Source organism: Coturnix japonica, chromosome 9, assembly GCF_054131305.1.
Source record: "Coturnix japonica strain WE chromosome 9, WE-NBRP24, whole genome shotgun sequence".
NCBI classification, from domain to species: Eukaryota; Metazoa; Chordata; class Aves; order Galliformes; family Phasianidae; genus Coturnix; species Coturnix japonica.
The window spans coordinates 25,851,942-25,867,148 of NC_140671.1; the positions used below are offsets into that span (position 1 = coordinate 25,851,942).

The following is a 15,207-nucleotide window of genomic DNA, read 5'->3' on the forward strand; positions in this document are numbered from 1 at the left end:
GATAAGAGCGGGAGTGCAAATATGGGGTGTGCAAATAATGGGCGTGCAAATGGGCGTGCAAATAGCGGGTGTGTAAGTAGCGGAGTGCAAATATTGGGCATGCAAAAAGCGGAGTGCAAAAAGCAGGTGTGCAAACAGTGGGCGTGCAAATACGGGGTGTGCAAGTAGCGGGTGTGCAAAAGCAGGGGTGCAAATAGCGGCTGTGCAAACAGCGGGCGTGCAAATAGCAGGCGTGCAAAAAGCAGACGTGCAAATAGTGGGTGTGCAAATATTGGGCGTGCAATTAGCGGGCGTGCAAATACGGGTTTGCAAGTAGCGGGTGTGCAAATAGCGGGCGTGCAAATAAATAGTGGGCGTTCAAAAAGCAGGCGTGCAAATAGAGGGTGTGCAAATAGCGGGCGTGCAAAAAGTGGCGGTGCAAAAAGCAGGGGTGCAAATAGCAGGTGTGCAAACAGTGGGCGTGCTAATAGCGGGCGTGCAAAAAGCAGACGTGCAAATAGTGGGTGTGCAAAAAGCGGGCGTGCAAATACGGGGTGTGCAAAAAGCAGACGTGCAAATAGCGGGTGTGCAAGCACGGGGTGTGCAAATAGCGGGTGTGCAAAAAGCAGGCGTGCAAATAGCGGGCGTGCAAGTAGGGGGTGTGCAAAAAGCGGGTGTGCAAAGCACGAGCACGAGAGAGCAAGGAATGGGGTGCACGCTGCAAGAGCGGCCGGGAGTTGATGTGCTGGTCCTGTAGGGAGCGGGGTGAGAAAGGAAATGAGCAGCCCTGCAAGAAATGAGGGGGGAGTGACGGGGTGGGTGGGGGGCGAAGTGCAAACACAGCAAAGAGAGCTGGTGCAAAACGGGCTGCACAGGGCAAAGCTGCACGAGTGAAGGCAGCCCTGCAAACACGGAGTGCATGAGCTCCGAAAGGGCTCCTGGATGTGCAATGGGACCCCGCGCTTTGCACGTAGGGCTGGAGGATTTGCAGAAGGGATTTGTAGGAGTTCCGGGTCTGCATGCACGGATTGCAGGAAGGGGTTGGGATTGTGAGGGTTTGCAGCTGGCGGGGTTGGCTGTGCCCGCAGGGTCCTCGTGGTGCTCGTGCCGCTGCCGCCCCGCAGCGCTCGGGGGTGGAGTTGCCTTGCGTGGGGTCTGGGAGCATTGGAGCCAGCAGAGGGCAATAGCGGCCTTGAGATGGAGCCGGCGGGCTCTGAGCATTGTCTCTTTTCTTCCCTTTATTTTTTTTTGGGGGGGCTCCTTTTCCTATGCAGGGAGCCAGCAGCTGTCACTGGGCAGTGAGGAGCGGTGGAGGGTGCAGCCCCACCAAGGGACATTGCCTGTCAGTCCCAGAGCAGCACCTGTCCCAAACCGTGTGCTTTTCAACCCCAAAAGAAGATGACCTGTGAGACCACCACCGATGTGGGTACTGGGAGCCAATGGCCGTGCTGGGACAGTGGCACAGGGTCAGTGTCACTCTGGTACCAATCATCACCCTGGGCTCGGAGTAACTCAGCCTGGGCACGGCAGCACACCTCAGCATCGTCCTCACACCACAGCTGCCATCCCCAGCGCTGTGCTGTGAGATGCCATTGCTGTGATGAGTGCCCCTGGATGTACAGTGTGGCCTGGTACAGGACCTAGCACTAGGGCCAGCATGAGGCCTAGCACTGGGCACAGTACAGGAGCTAGCACTGGGCCTAGCATTGGGCCTGGTTCTGGGCCTAGTGTTGGGCTCGGTTCTAGGCCTAGTGTTGGGCCCGGTTCTAGGCCTAGTGTTGGGCCCGGTTCTGGGCCTAGTGCTGGGCCCGGTTCTGGGCGTAGTGTTGGGCCTGGTTCTGGGCCTAGTGTTGGGCTCGGTTCTAGGCCTAGTGTTGGGCCTGGTTCTAGGCCTAGTGTTGGGCCCGGTTCTGGGCCTAGTGCTGGGCCGGCCTCGCGCCTGATGCCATCTCCCTTCTCACCCCGGGGAGTCGGGCGGGAACAGCTTGAAAGCCCACAGGCTCATTGTGTGCACGCAGTGGGGCGGCCATTCAGGCCGGGACAGGCCGAGGGCTGGGTTTCCACTTGGAAATTTCCCTCCGGACGTGTCTGGGGTCTCTCTATGAGCCACATCTCCTCCTGCCGCCCCGCGCGTGGGCCGGGAGGGCACAAATATTTGTGCAGACACAAAGGCCTGCGGGTGCCGGGGGGGAACAAAGCACGGACGCGGCGCATCCCCACAAACAATGGGGCCGGATATTTGGTGATGTGAGCGGGGCCGGCTGCCAGAGCTGCCTCACATCCGTCTACCTGCAGCCCCTGGGTGGGCCCATGGCATCCCGCTGCCCGGCAGCCTTACGAGGCATCGTGTGGGCTCTGAGGGGGGACAAAAAGCCCTTTTGGGTGGTCCCGTCTCCCTGTGAGCATCACCCCCGTTCCTGCACCAGGTCCAGAGATGCACCACCACATCTCAGTTGCAATGGGCACCGTTTGTCCTGTTTTAAAGGGGCTTTGACTGAGCCGTCCGACTCCCAAAGCCCTCCCCCCCCGTGGGACATCCTCCCATGGTGATCACCATTGCTCCTCATAGGGTTTGTTTTTCCCCTGACCTCTTTTCTGGAGCAAATCACTCCCAAATTCTTCTCCCTTCAGCTTCTTCCCCCTCAAGCACTGCAATGGGTGCCAGTGCCATCCCCAAAGCAGCGCCAACCCCCCCATTTCCTAAACATCCCTCCCTGGGAAGGCTGTTGGAAGGGATCCAGGGATGGCAGAGCCTTGGCGAGAAGGCAAGAGAAGGGGATGGGTGGGTTATGCAAGTGTGCCATGTCACATTTTGGGTCTTGTTGTATTTCTGTGCCTTGGATGCAGGTATTTTTCCAAAGGAAATGGCCTGGTGACGCAGCTCCTCCTGCACCGACGCCTCCATCCCCGGCTTGCGCTGGATCCCTGCGGGGGGCTGGAAGGAGCGGATTTCCCGCTGGGGTTTGCAGCTTCTTGGGGGGAGTCTGGCAAACGTTGGCTCTGAAAGGGCTCTATGGGGCCGGGCACTGAGAACACACCCCCCCCCCACCCCCCGGGAGTTCTTTTGGGGGTGCTCCAACCCAGTGCATGGTTGGAATGCTTGCAGGATGGGCTGTGGGAGAGGAGAGGAGGGCTCCGCATGGACAAAACTGGGGTTGTTTATTTTTGTTTGCTTCTTACTTTTTTAATGTTTTCAGGGTTGGTTTTTTTTTGCACCATTTCGGTGGGCTGTGAGATCTGCTGTGCTGACAGCCAGGGAGTTTGCTCGCAGTCCTCCAGCTTTTAACTCAAACCTCCTGTTTGCTGTCACTGAGCCGAACTTTCAACTTCCATCCACTTGGGGTCAGCTCCAGCCCCTGCTCCAGCCCCGTGCGCCGTCCCAAATCACTCCAGGCTTAGTCATGTTGACCTTCCTCGGAGCGATGATTTAACCTCACTGCAATTAAAGCCTTCTTTTACCCATATAAATCACTGCCCCATCTTCTCCTCGCCACGAATATCCCACATTAGAGCAAACAGTCGAGCTGATGCACATCCCAGCCCTGTGCGCTGTTGGGTTATGCAGCAAGGTGGCAGGAATTGCATGGTGTGAGACAAAGCCTGGCTGATGCAATGTGGATTGGAAGCAGGATGAGCCCAGCACTGCTGGGGTGATGTTTCTGCACCTGTGTGCATGGCAGGGCACTCAGCACCCCTTGAGGTTGCAGTGCTGGTTAATGGGCACCAACTCTGGGCATGCTGGGAAGAGGCTTGCAGGATCTTGATGGACTTGATGATCTTCAAGGTCTTTTCCAACCTGGGTAATTCTATGATTCTGTGATCTGGGAGAGGGTCACATTGCTCTGTGCTTGTGGCTGCCTGCTGCCCGTGGTCCCCAGCTTTACCATTCCCCTGCCAGCAAGCAGTGAGCTTTAGGTGTGTTAGGAGCAGGGATTTGGCTTTTGCCAGTGATTCCAGGTTGAACTGGAAACAAAAACTGCACCTCATGGTGCAGCTGGGAAGGGAGGGGGCAGCAGAGGGGCTGCAGCAAAGACTGAAGGGCAGAGTCAGCACCAGTAAGAGCAAAGGGAAAAAATATCCTGTAAAACACCCGGGTAAGCCTCTCTATTAAATTATTCTGCCCCACTGCAGCCGGACACTCACCGCCTTTGATCCTCCCAGCCCCGTCCCATTCCCAGCCCATAGGACCCAACTCCTAATGGGCACTGACAGCTCGGGCCAGCAGCCCCTGCAACCGTGGCGAGACTGACGCTTCGTTAATGAGCCCTAATGAGGCCTGGCAAGGCTGGCGGTGGGCTCTGCTGACCCGACTGGATTGGGTTGGAGTTCTGCAAGTGGTGGGATGAAGGAAGAACAGCTTTTATTTTCTCTTTCTCCGTCGTTCCTCCAACATCTGGCAGCAGGAAGCACAGCTGCGCTGCAGGAAGGAATCTTCATCCCTTCTCTGCCCCGTTTTTTAGGTTTAATTACTTTGGGTTTAACAAACTCCTGGTGAGGCCATAGGCTGATCCATGTTGTTTGTGCAGCCTGGATCCCATTGGGCGAGGTTACATGGAGAAAGGGCAGATTTGGTGCCCTGGGGGATGCTCAAAGGGGGCAGAGCTGGTGGTTGTGCCAAGCTTCTGCCTCCCTGGTAGCATCGGCCTCATGAAGAGAAAAGGTTTAATTGAAGGCGGTTTGACCGGAGATTGGCGAGCTGGGGGCTTGGACGTCTGCTGCAATAGGGTGGGATCCGGGGAACTGGTAGCTTTGGGTTTGTAATGGATTTGCAATGGTCTTGCATTGTGTTGGCAATGGGTTTGCAAAGGGCCTTCAAAGAGCTTGCAAAGGCCTCTATCAGTCTTTGTCCTGATGTTTTGACTGAAAGCAAAGCAATTAGCAGGTCTTTGGAAGCCCCATCCCAGCCCCCGGTGTCGGTGCACTGCCCTGAAGAGCAGCAGGCTGGCCAGACTGTGCATTTCTGTCACTGCAAAACCATCAAATAGGCTGAATCCTGACCATCCCTGTGATGTCCTCAGCTCCTTGCGCTCCCACCACTGTTTGCCACCGGAGCTGGGAAGATCTGCCCACTTGGTCGGTCAGGAGCACCCAGCCTCACTGCAGATCGATCTAAATTGCATCTCTGGAAGTATTTGTGGCTGTGTGCAAGTCAGCCTATTAATAAAGCTCTTCCCAAGAGCAGTGAGGCTTTCCCATCCAGTGCAGCCGATTGCTGGAGGCTCCAGAAAGTTGTTTTCCTCCTGTTACCTCCAGCCTGCGGCGTTTCCCAGGGCTGGATGCCTCTTCTTTCAGGCCATCCAAGGGGAAGTTTTGCTTCACATCACCCTGGGAAGAGCTCTGCCTTGGCTCCCTGTGCCTTCTGCTTTGCTTGCAGTGATTTAAAGCAAAGCAGCTGCAGGAGGGGCAGACGAAAGAGCTGCTTGGGAGCGGGGGGTGGGAGGTGCGATGCTGCGTGGGGCTGCGCCCGGGAGGCAGGACGGCCGCGTTCCTTCCCCAGATGAATGAAACCCTGCAGCTTCTCATGCACTGGAACCAGCAGGGAGGGGGAATTGGGCCCAGGGAGGTGGTGTCTTTGCTCCAGGCTCCACGTGTCCTTTCCCAGCCTCAGTGGTGGGAATGTGATGGGCTCACAGGGGATCGTAACAGGCTGGCAGTGGGTTTTGTAGAAGGTTTGGGAGCTGGGTCTGCCTGGGATGGGGCTGTATTCCTAGCAGCCTGTGTGGGGATACACAGGTTTGCTGGGTGTTGGTTTTCTTCTGCTTAGGAACTGCCTGGCATTGCTCTGCCCCATGTGAGGTGGCGGGATCTTGCCTTTGCATCCCTTCTTCTGATTTGCTTTCTTTCTCCTTACCCTTCTCTTTCACTTAACCCAACATTTGCCTCAAGCCCAAACTTTTCCTGCTGTTGCTGTTGCCCTTTCTTTCTCCAGCCCACTGGGATCCAACAGCAAGTGGCTGGGAACTGCTGGCCTTTCCAGCACTGACTCACAGGAGCCTATTTGGTGCCCAGCGAGGGGCTCTGAGATAATGGCAGAGTGAACTGCATTGAACTGCTGGCTGTTAACACTGGGCTGGGGAAGTTGTCGGATTGGCCTCGTGATGCTGGCGTGTATTTACTTTGGGTGCTGACGTGTCCGCTTCCTCGTGTGTTCTGCTACTTGATCCCTTTCTTGCCATACAAGGGCAAGAAGGACTCGGTTTTAGGGCCAGTTCTCTTGAATGTATTTATAAGTGATCCGGTTGCAGGCATTGAATATGTGCTAAATAAGCTCGTGGGCAAAGCAGAGTCAGGAGGAGCTGCACAGTCCCTTGAGGACAGAGGGAACCAGGGGGAAGGCTGTGACCTGGAGGGCAGTGGGCATGGCACGGCTCCATGGAGCAATGGGCACGGCCCCACACTGGGAGTGCTGGGACACTCAGCCATAGGGTTTGGGATTTTGTGGTGCTGTGCGCAGCCAGGGGTTGGGCTCAGGGATCCTTGTGGGTCCCTTCCAACTCTTGGGATATTCTGTGATTCTGGGAGAACTCCAAAAGCTGTTGCTGCCTGTTTTTGATGTTTGCCCTGTTGCTTATCGCACTGTTTTGCTTTGGGGGAGTTATGATGGAAGCGCTGCCCTTGGGCCCTATGTCCCCCAAAGCAAAACAGTGACACCCCAGAAAGATTAGGGCCAATCAATGGGACTCATTTGCAAACCAATCTCATACATACCTGGGCTGAGGAGCACTGTGCTGCTGGGGTGCACTGCATTCCGCATCACACAGCTGCCTCCAGAAAGACCAGCTGATCTGTGGGCTGTTAAGCACCATGATGCTGAAGGTGATGGCTGCTGGGTCATAGAAGCAGTGAGATGCAAATCGAGGATCAGATAACCAAGCCAGCCCTGCCCTAACAAAACCCCCATGCATTGTTGGAGATAAGAGTGAGTTGTTCCTCCATCTGGAAGAGGGAAGCCTGCTTGTGGGATTGCTTTTGCTCCAAGTACTGCAGGAAAATGGGGAACGCCAATGTGTACTTAAAACACATATTTCAGTGCATATGCATTGCAGCCAGAGGAAGCCAGTCCTTGCTGATCACAAAAAAACCCTATTTTTTGTCCAATGAAAAAGCCTTGAAGGTCCCACTGTGACCTGTCTCAATGAGCAATCCCATGCCCGTGGTACCATTGGCCTGTCTGACTGCCAGGTTTGGGTGATAGCCATCCCAAATGGCTGCAGTTGTGCACTGAGACAAAGGCTCTGCTTCCTTGCATTTCAGGATGCTCAATACATGATCAGTTTATTTTCTAATGCCTATTTACTGATTGTTACGTGCACCAGCTGGGCTGTAACTGAGCTGCAGCTCCTGCTGACGATGCTGCCTTTCCCCAAAGCTTTGCTGTAAAGTCAAAGTAGAACAGAATTCCTGGGCCAGAAGACATCTCCCCAAGCCCAAATCTTCCATTACAGACTTTCCATGGCCTCTGGAGCTGGCGAGGTGGCCCACAACCCTACAGCATCTCCTCCTGTGTGACAAAGTGCTGACTTGGGGCTGGGGCAGCCATTCCCCACCGAACCAACCCAACTTCCAAGTATTTTGCAGCCATTTCCTACAGTTTTTCTCCCTCATTTTTCTTATTCTTTTTTCTTTTTTTGCCCCTTTTATTCCCTGAATTGATGTTTTCATGTAAAATCCCCCACCAGCTCCACATTTTCTCCCAACCATCTGTGTCCCTAGAAGGATGCTGCTGCAACCATCTGTAATGCAGATAAGCAACAGCCATCATCCTGCTCTAAAATGTTCATTAACCCTTCACAACCCCACAGAAATAAAGGGTATCAACAAATTTGAGTGCACAGGGGTTTGACTTATCCAAGTATTCCATTTGGCTTCCACCATTGCATTGTCCCTTGAAAGGAGCCTAGTGCTTCTCTTCTAATAAATGTGGCTTAGCCAACATCACAAAAGCCCAGAATGGAGAGTAACAGGCACTGAGTCACTGGCAAACCCAGGTGAACGTGTTGTCAGGGATTGGCTCAAACTGGCAGGGTCACCTTGGGTTTTCTGAGGTTCTTTTCATCCTGAAGCAAAACTATGGCTGTGACAATACCAGCAAGAACACCTGTAGTTAATGCTATGCATGCTCTCTGTCCCCTTGCCCTTGGGCTGTCCTGGATTTACTGCCCTATCTGAGGCTGCAGCTTACTGCTCTTTCATCTCTTTCATTACCATATCACATCAACCACCACCCACCCAACCCGCTCTTGGTCCCGCTTCTCCATTTTCTATTGTTTTGCTCAGATGAAGACAAGGTAAAGCAAGCAACATACTTAATAATAATCCTTCATCTGTCCATCCATCCATTCATGTATATCTACATGGATGTAGATATACACCTGTCTACCTGTCTATCCATCCACCATTCTATCTACCCATCTGTCCATCCATCCATCCATCCATCCATCCATCCATCCATCCATCCATCTATCCACCCACCCATCTATCCATCTATCTATCTATCCATCCATCTACCTGTCTATCCATCTATCCATCCATCTTATCCCATCCATTTATCCATCCATCCATCCATCCATCCATCCATCCATCCATCCATCCATCCATCCATCCATCCATCCAAATCCATCCATCCATCCATCCATCCATCCATCCATCCATCCATCCACCCATTATACCTATCCTATCAATCTATTATCTAACACATGCAGTTGTGGATTGTCTGTTTCAATAGGTCTATTCTACCACTGAGATTTCACAAAGAGCTTCATGCTCTTTTTCCCTATTTCCAGATATCAGCTGGTTTGCAGGCATTGCAGCAGCCATCCGAAAAGATATTGCAGGAAAATAAGCAGAGATGGAAGCACGGGGGTCACTTTGGGGTGGAGGTTGGGAAGAGGCGATTGCACATCCATTTCCATGGTGGCAGAACTGGTCTGAGAGGTTCCTGGCCTTTCCCAACTACGTGTTTTCTTTCCCAAGACCCAAAGTAAAGAAGGAATGCTTCTACATGTATAAAACCCAGCACCTCTCATGCTGCCCATCAGTAATTACATGGACACAACCACGTCCAGAACACCCGCACACTCCCAGCCTGGCTCTCATGTGGAAGCCTGGAGCCCAGTAGGTGCCCACACCAAAATCCCAACCATATTCCTATCCCTGGGATCTGCCCCTGCTGCCCTTCCTGGATGGGAACACTGTCAAGGGAAACAAACGTGGGGAGATGGTTCCAGGTTATTTAACATGGCAGTGGGCCAGGCTCAGCATCACCTGGGCTGGCAGGAGCGGATCCGGATTCAGGCTCTTATCTCCAATTACAGAACGTAAACAGTGGATTTGGGCAGTAAGCTGGGCTTAGGTCAGCTGAGGCTGGTCCTCAGCGCCAGAATGGGCACAGTGACACTGTGGTTAGCTGGAAATGCATCTCTGCTCTGCCATGGACCTACATTCAGGCTTGGGAAAGTGGGGCTGGCAAGAGGACACGGTGAGTGCTAAGCCTGTCCTTTCTTCGTAACACCTCCAGCTGAGCAAAGCCCTGAGAACAGCAGAGCAGCGGCTGCTTTGCTCAAATATTTGTCAGCAGCTGCAGTGATAAGGCCAAGGTGGAAGATTTCACATTGTTTCACTGTGAGTCGACTCTTCCAGCAGGGGAAGCATCCAGTCATTAACGAGGGTTGGTGGGGGATACCACTGGCAGTGGTTGGGACTTGGGGCAGTGAGGTCCCATCCAACCCAGCCACCATAGGCTCTATGATCCCCATTGCACAGAGCTGAGACCCAGGGCTGGTGTGAAGCTCCCTCTGCCGTCACATGCGCCTGAAGCGATGTGAGATGGCAAATGTCAGCTCTCGTGTTCCATGCTCTGCTTCTATGGCCCAACCTCAATGCAAGGTGCCCACACCAGGAGCCAAGAAATGGGGCAGGGGGTTTCTGCAGGAGAGCAGCCCCATTCCCAGCACTGCATCCGTGGGGCTCACATCCTCCCGCTTTGGTCTCTCCGACGGTGATTATTTGTGCACCACTTGGCTTCTTCCTCTTCCTTCCCTTTGAAACAGAGGTTTTGCTTCCTTTCGAAGCAGCCATGGGAGCTTCTACGCTTTCCCAGCAAAAATTAAAAAAAAAATTAAAAAAAAAAACAAACCCCAAAACCCATCAAAAATCTCAATTTCAATGTACTCCAACACGTGATGGAGGCTGAGCAATGCAGCACCTCCCCAGCACCAAGCAATGCAGTGTACCAAGCCTGAAGGTATCGCCTCATCTCCAGTCTCAGCCTCAGCTTTGCATTTTGTATCCAAGCAGTGATAAGGCCCCAGAAAAGCGGGTAACCCATCAAAGCCCCACGGATGATGTCAGCCCAGCAGGTCAGCAGGAGGGCAGGACGCGGCTGCGCGGCACTGGGCTGGCAGAGCTGTCGCTTTGCATTTTCCAGCCCTTTGCACCAGCGGGAGAAATGAGCCTGAAAAATAAAAGAAAGAAAGCAACAAAACCCACATCCAGCTCAGCCTGGGGTGGAATGCCACGGTGCAAACAGCAAAGCACAATGCCAGAGCCCACAAAGGTGTGCAATGCGTTGGGTCTACCCCAGAGTCCATGTGGGCTATGAGGGGATTTCACTTCTTAACATGAATTTTTCAGGGGTGGAAAGCAGAGCAGCAGGAAGGATGGGAGTAGAATGGGCCAGAAAGGGGAAAACTAGGGGAAGCAGCTTGTATTGGGCAGAGCCAGTGTATGTTGGGACATCTTCAGGTGCCCCAGAACATCAATATGAGTTCCAGTATTGATCTCAGCATCACCTTTAAAGCCTCCTTCTCTGGCCTTGGCTGGAGCTGAGCTGCCATCAGCCTAATCCCGGCCAGCTCCCCAACAAAGAAAGGGCTTCTTATTCACTAGAGGAGGAAAGAAAACTGCAGATGCTCAAAAACATTTCCCGACGTGTGGCATGTGCCCCCAAATCCCCTTGCTTTCAGCTGACGTTTGGGGCTTTTAAGGGCAAAATAAGCTTTTCCCCTTCCTGGAAATGACAAGAGTGCATGTGTGTTCTCCGGGAACTGACGTGTATAGTGTGAAGCTGGTAAATAGGTTTATAGTTTTTAAGCTTGGCCCCATAAGCCAGAGTGCTTTGGGGGCTGTGGGCTGTTTAGAAGATGACAAATGCCCCTGTGGACACCTGCACTGGGGGGTCTCAGGGACAGGAACACCTCTGAGCCCCCAGCAGCTGACACCAAGTGCTGGGTTCCCCTTGGAAATGGGGCCACAAACCCATCCCTGGCAGCCCTGGAGCTGCAAACATCCCTCTGGGTCTGGATGTGACCCTCATGCTAGAGGAAATCCATGCTGAAGCCATGAAACATCCTACTGAGAATGGGGGCTCGCAGCTTTGCTTTTAGCATAGGAAACAGAAGTGCTTGGCACTTTGCTTGGCCAAAGGGGAAGAGCTGCCCAGCACTAACAGAGTTGCTCCTGTGAGCTGCAAGAGATGCAGGAAACTTGGAAAGGCACGAATCCCACTTTTGCTCCCCATCTTACCAAATCCATTGACACGCTTGCAAAAAGGGGCCTTGGGTTTGCAGCACGGGGACCCACATTTGCCAAAAAGGGACCCCACGTTTGAGAAAAGGAACAACTTGGAGCCAAAAGGGGTCCCAGGTTGGTACAAAGATGGTACAAATTGTGGAGGCCCCTCTTCCTCACGCCTGTCACGCTGCCCTGATGCGAGTACCAGGAAAACGAGTACTACCCATATTTTTATCCCCGTGTGATTTCTTCCCAGCTAATCTGCTAAGAACTTGATCCCTGGGCTGGTATTTCAGGGAAAAAAAAAAAAATAGAAAAAGGGGCAGTTTTTGTGCAGAGAGTGCTAAAAATTTCTTGCTCTGGAGCAGAAACAGCTTTGCTGGGGCAGATGAACGCCTGTGCATCCTCCCCATGCCCTGTGAAGGGATTCTGATGTAAGGAGGAGCTGTTTTGGGAAAGCAATTCAATAGCAGGAAAGCTGCTTGTTCTTCGCCGTGGCCATGGGACTGGTGAGGAAACATCGCCCTGCTCGAACCCAGCACTGTGCAGAACGCTCAGGGATGGGTTGGTCCATTGATCCAAAATATATGAAACAGAGGAGATGTGCTGCCATTCTCTCATAGCTGTCAGCAAAGCCTCCTTGATTCAGATTGAGGAACTGGGCCAACCCAGAGCCTTGCACAAGCAGCCAGGGTCCACCTCAAGATGCTCCATGGCTCCGTGACTCTGTGCTTCCACAGTTGTATGAAACTTTGGTTTCATAGCTCTATGATTCCATGCCTCCATGATTTCATGGTTATTTTGTCCCACTATTCCTTGAGTCTGTGCTTCCATGATTATTCTGTACTGTGATTCTATGGTCCTATGAAAGCATGGTTCAAGGATTCCATGATTTAATTGTTCAATGATTCTTTGGTTCCCGGATTCCGTGTTTCCATGATTCTTTTTGGTTCCATGTTTCTGTGAATCCATGATTCTTGGGTTCCATGGTTCTATAGTTCCATGATCCGTGATTCTTTGATTCTATGGTTCCGTTGTTCCGTGACGGCATGGTTCTTTGGTTCCATGATCTCATGGTTCCATTATTTCATGGTTCCGTGGCTCCATGATTCCACAGTTCTATGGAATAATTCAATGGTTCCACGACTCCCTGGTTCCATGACTCCTTCATTCCATGGATCCATGGTTCCATGACTCCTTGGTTCCATGGCTCTATGGTTTCACAGTTCTGTGACTGCAGGATTTTTCAGTTCCTTGCTATAAAAATCTCAAGTGAGAGGTCCCCAGCTGTGTGAGCTGAGCAAGGCAGGGATGGGTTCAGGGCGATGCCTCTTGCTGGGTATTTTTTCAGCATGAAATCTCCCAGGAGACACATTTTTGCAGCATGGGGCCTCCAAGGATCTCAAGCAAAGTGGTGTAGCCCTGACATCCGGATAGAGAAATACTTTCACAACACAGGGCCCCCAGGGAGAGGCCCTCTTGCAGTTCTGAGCCCCCAGACGAGGCTATTTTTGTATTGCAGGACCCCACAGTGAGCAAGTTTTGCAGCGCTGGGCCCCTGGACTGGAATATTTTTGCAGCAAAGCAGAGATAACAACAGACTGAATATACTTAGACTAAAGATAGCCCCGGCTCGCAGCGTCCTCCCTGCCCAGCGGCATCCCCACAGGTCTGTGTAGAACTATGTCTCTTGGGGCTCTTTTGGACATGTTTTTTGCACCCTGCTCTTCCATAATGATATATTTTGGAAGTGTTTCCTCCAGTGCTCCCCATTGGGTTGGCACAGAAGGGCCACTCATGTTGCATCGTTGTTTTTTTGTCTCCTCCTTCCGCTACTGAGGATTCCATCCACTTTTTTGCAACAACCATAATTAACCACGAAGTTTTTAAGTACACGCCATCCTTAGGCGTACCTCACCTCCTTGAAGGAAAGCCACCCCATCCTAAACCAAAATTAAAGCCTTGAAAGCATTTTTCCCCATTTCTGAACCAATATTGCCCTTTGCGCGCGTTGCCACAAGCAAGGTGTGTCCCTGACACAGCCCATCTTGAGCAAGTGGCGTCTTCCAATTAGTGCTTCATGTCGTGCTCGGTCCCATTTCATTTCAGGAGGATGAAAATATTTATAGAATCGCAGAATGGCTTGAGATGGAAGGGACCCTAAAGGCCGTGTGATCCAACCCCTGCACTGAGCAGGGACACACAGAGGTGCTCAGAGACACTCCAGCCTGACCTTGGGTCTCCAGGGTTGGCGTACCACCGCCTCTCTGGGCAACCAGTGTCATGTTCCCAAGAGCCCAAACCCACAGTGCAGGAGGATGCCCACCAGCACACCTCATTGCCATTCATGGAAGCACCTCTTTTGGGCACCCAGAAAAAAAAAAAAAACAACAAACCATCTGAAAAGGCATGAAATGGCCACATCACCCAGCCAGCCACACGCGTACCCATGGGCTCTTGGAAGAGCAGTGCCCAGGCTTTTCACTGCAGTGGATGGAGAGCATCGCTCCGCTCCTCCTCCTCCTCCTTGTGTCAAGTTGGCATTTTCCATGCAGTTTCTCCACTCGGCACTGATGGGGCTGAGCCTGGTGGGGGGCACGGCTGCTTTGTTCCCCCCCTTAGCGGGGAACCGGAGTGCCGAAGTGGGTCAGCACAATGCACATCCCGGCTTCAATGGCACCGGCGCTTTCTCGGACGGCGTTTCCTGAGTTAAACAAACAGCGGCTCGGCTCTTCTCCCACCTTTCTGCAGACCTGGAATTTTCCTCACCCTGTGAATGCCCCTCTTGTGTGTTTTATTTTGTTATTGAGCTTTGCACTATTCCGGGAAGAGGAAAAAAGAAAAACAAACCCAAAACAACAAGACCAAAAAAATAAAAGAAAAACCACTATGAAGGCATCAAAAATGCCTTGGAACGTCTCTGCGGGTCAGGTGACAGCAGAGAATAATATCTGAAAAATGTTAATGCTTGCAGAGAGACGAAATCCTGCTTGGATTAAAGCTCGTTAGTCTTTCCCGAGGAGCTTGTCTGCGTGAGCCCACTGTGCTGGGATGCAGGAGGATGCTCTGTGCTACCTCCAGCCCTGCTGCCAGGCACAAGGTGACAGGAGGGCTGTCAAAATGAAGGGAGAATTCCCAAGATGAAGGGAAATCTCAACTGCTTCGTACTCATGGCTGGGCCATCCTTGTGTCCACAGTGCACCTTCAATCGAGAGCCGCGTTTGGTGCCGCTCAGGCCAGGCAGTGATGCTCTATGGGCTGAGAGCACATTTCCCTTCGCCTGCTGTTTCCAGCCCTCGTTTTTCCCCTTGCATTGGTGCACTGATGCTCTTCCCATCCAACTCCATCAGCTTCTGGAGCACTCCCTCATATAGCACCCACACCTGCACCCTGCAGCCCAGCCCTCGCTAAGCAAACACAGCTGGTGTCGGGCACGGCCGCCAAATATTTTCTCCCTGAGATGGGACTGGCTCTTGGAAAGAAAAAAAAAAAAAAAAAGTAATAATAATAATAATTCCAAACCAAACTAAAACAAAAACCCCAAACCTTGACAAATGCAATGGGAGAAGCGGCAAATGGTGCTGCTGCTCTGCCCAGTGCATAGGGATGTGGCAACACAGGGTCGGTTCCATTGGAATGTGGGATGTTTTGCATCAGCCTGTGCCCACAGCAACAAGCAAAGAGTGGTGCGGAAATTACCTCTTAACTCAGCCTAAC

At 52.4% G+C, this 15,207-nt stretch overlaps 1 long non-coding RNA gene across 1 annotated transcript; it reads left to right on the forward strand.

Annotated features, from left to right (window-relative positions):
• Positions 1–14: 14 nt before the first annotated feature.
• On the forward strand, positions 15–3,444 carry LOC116652599 (uncharacterized). Its single transcript, XR_014931788.1, has 3 exons — positions 15–126; positions 1,254–1,445; positions 2,827–3,444. It is a non-coding gene; the product is annotated as an uncharacterized LOC116652599 (long non-coding RNA).
• Positions 3,445–15,207: the final 11,763 nt, after the last annotated feature.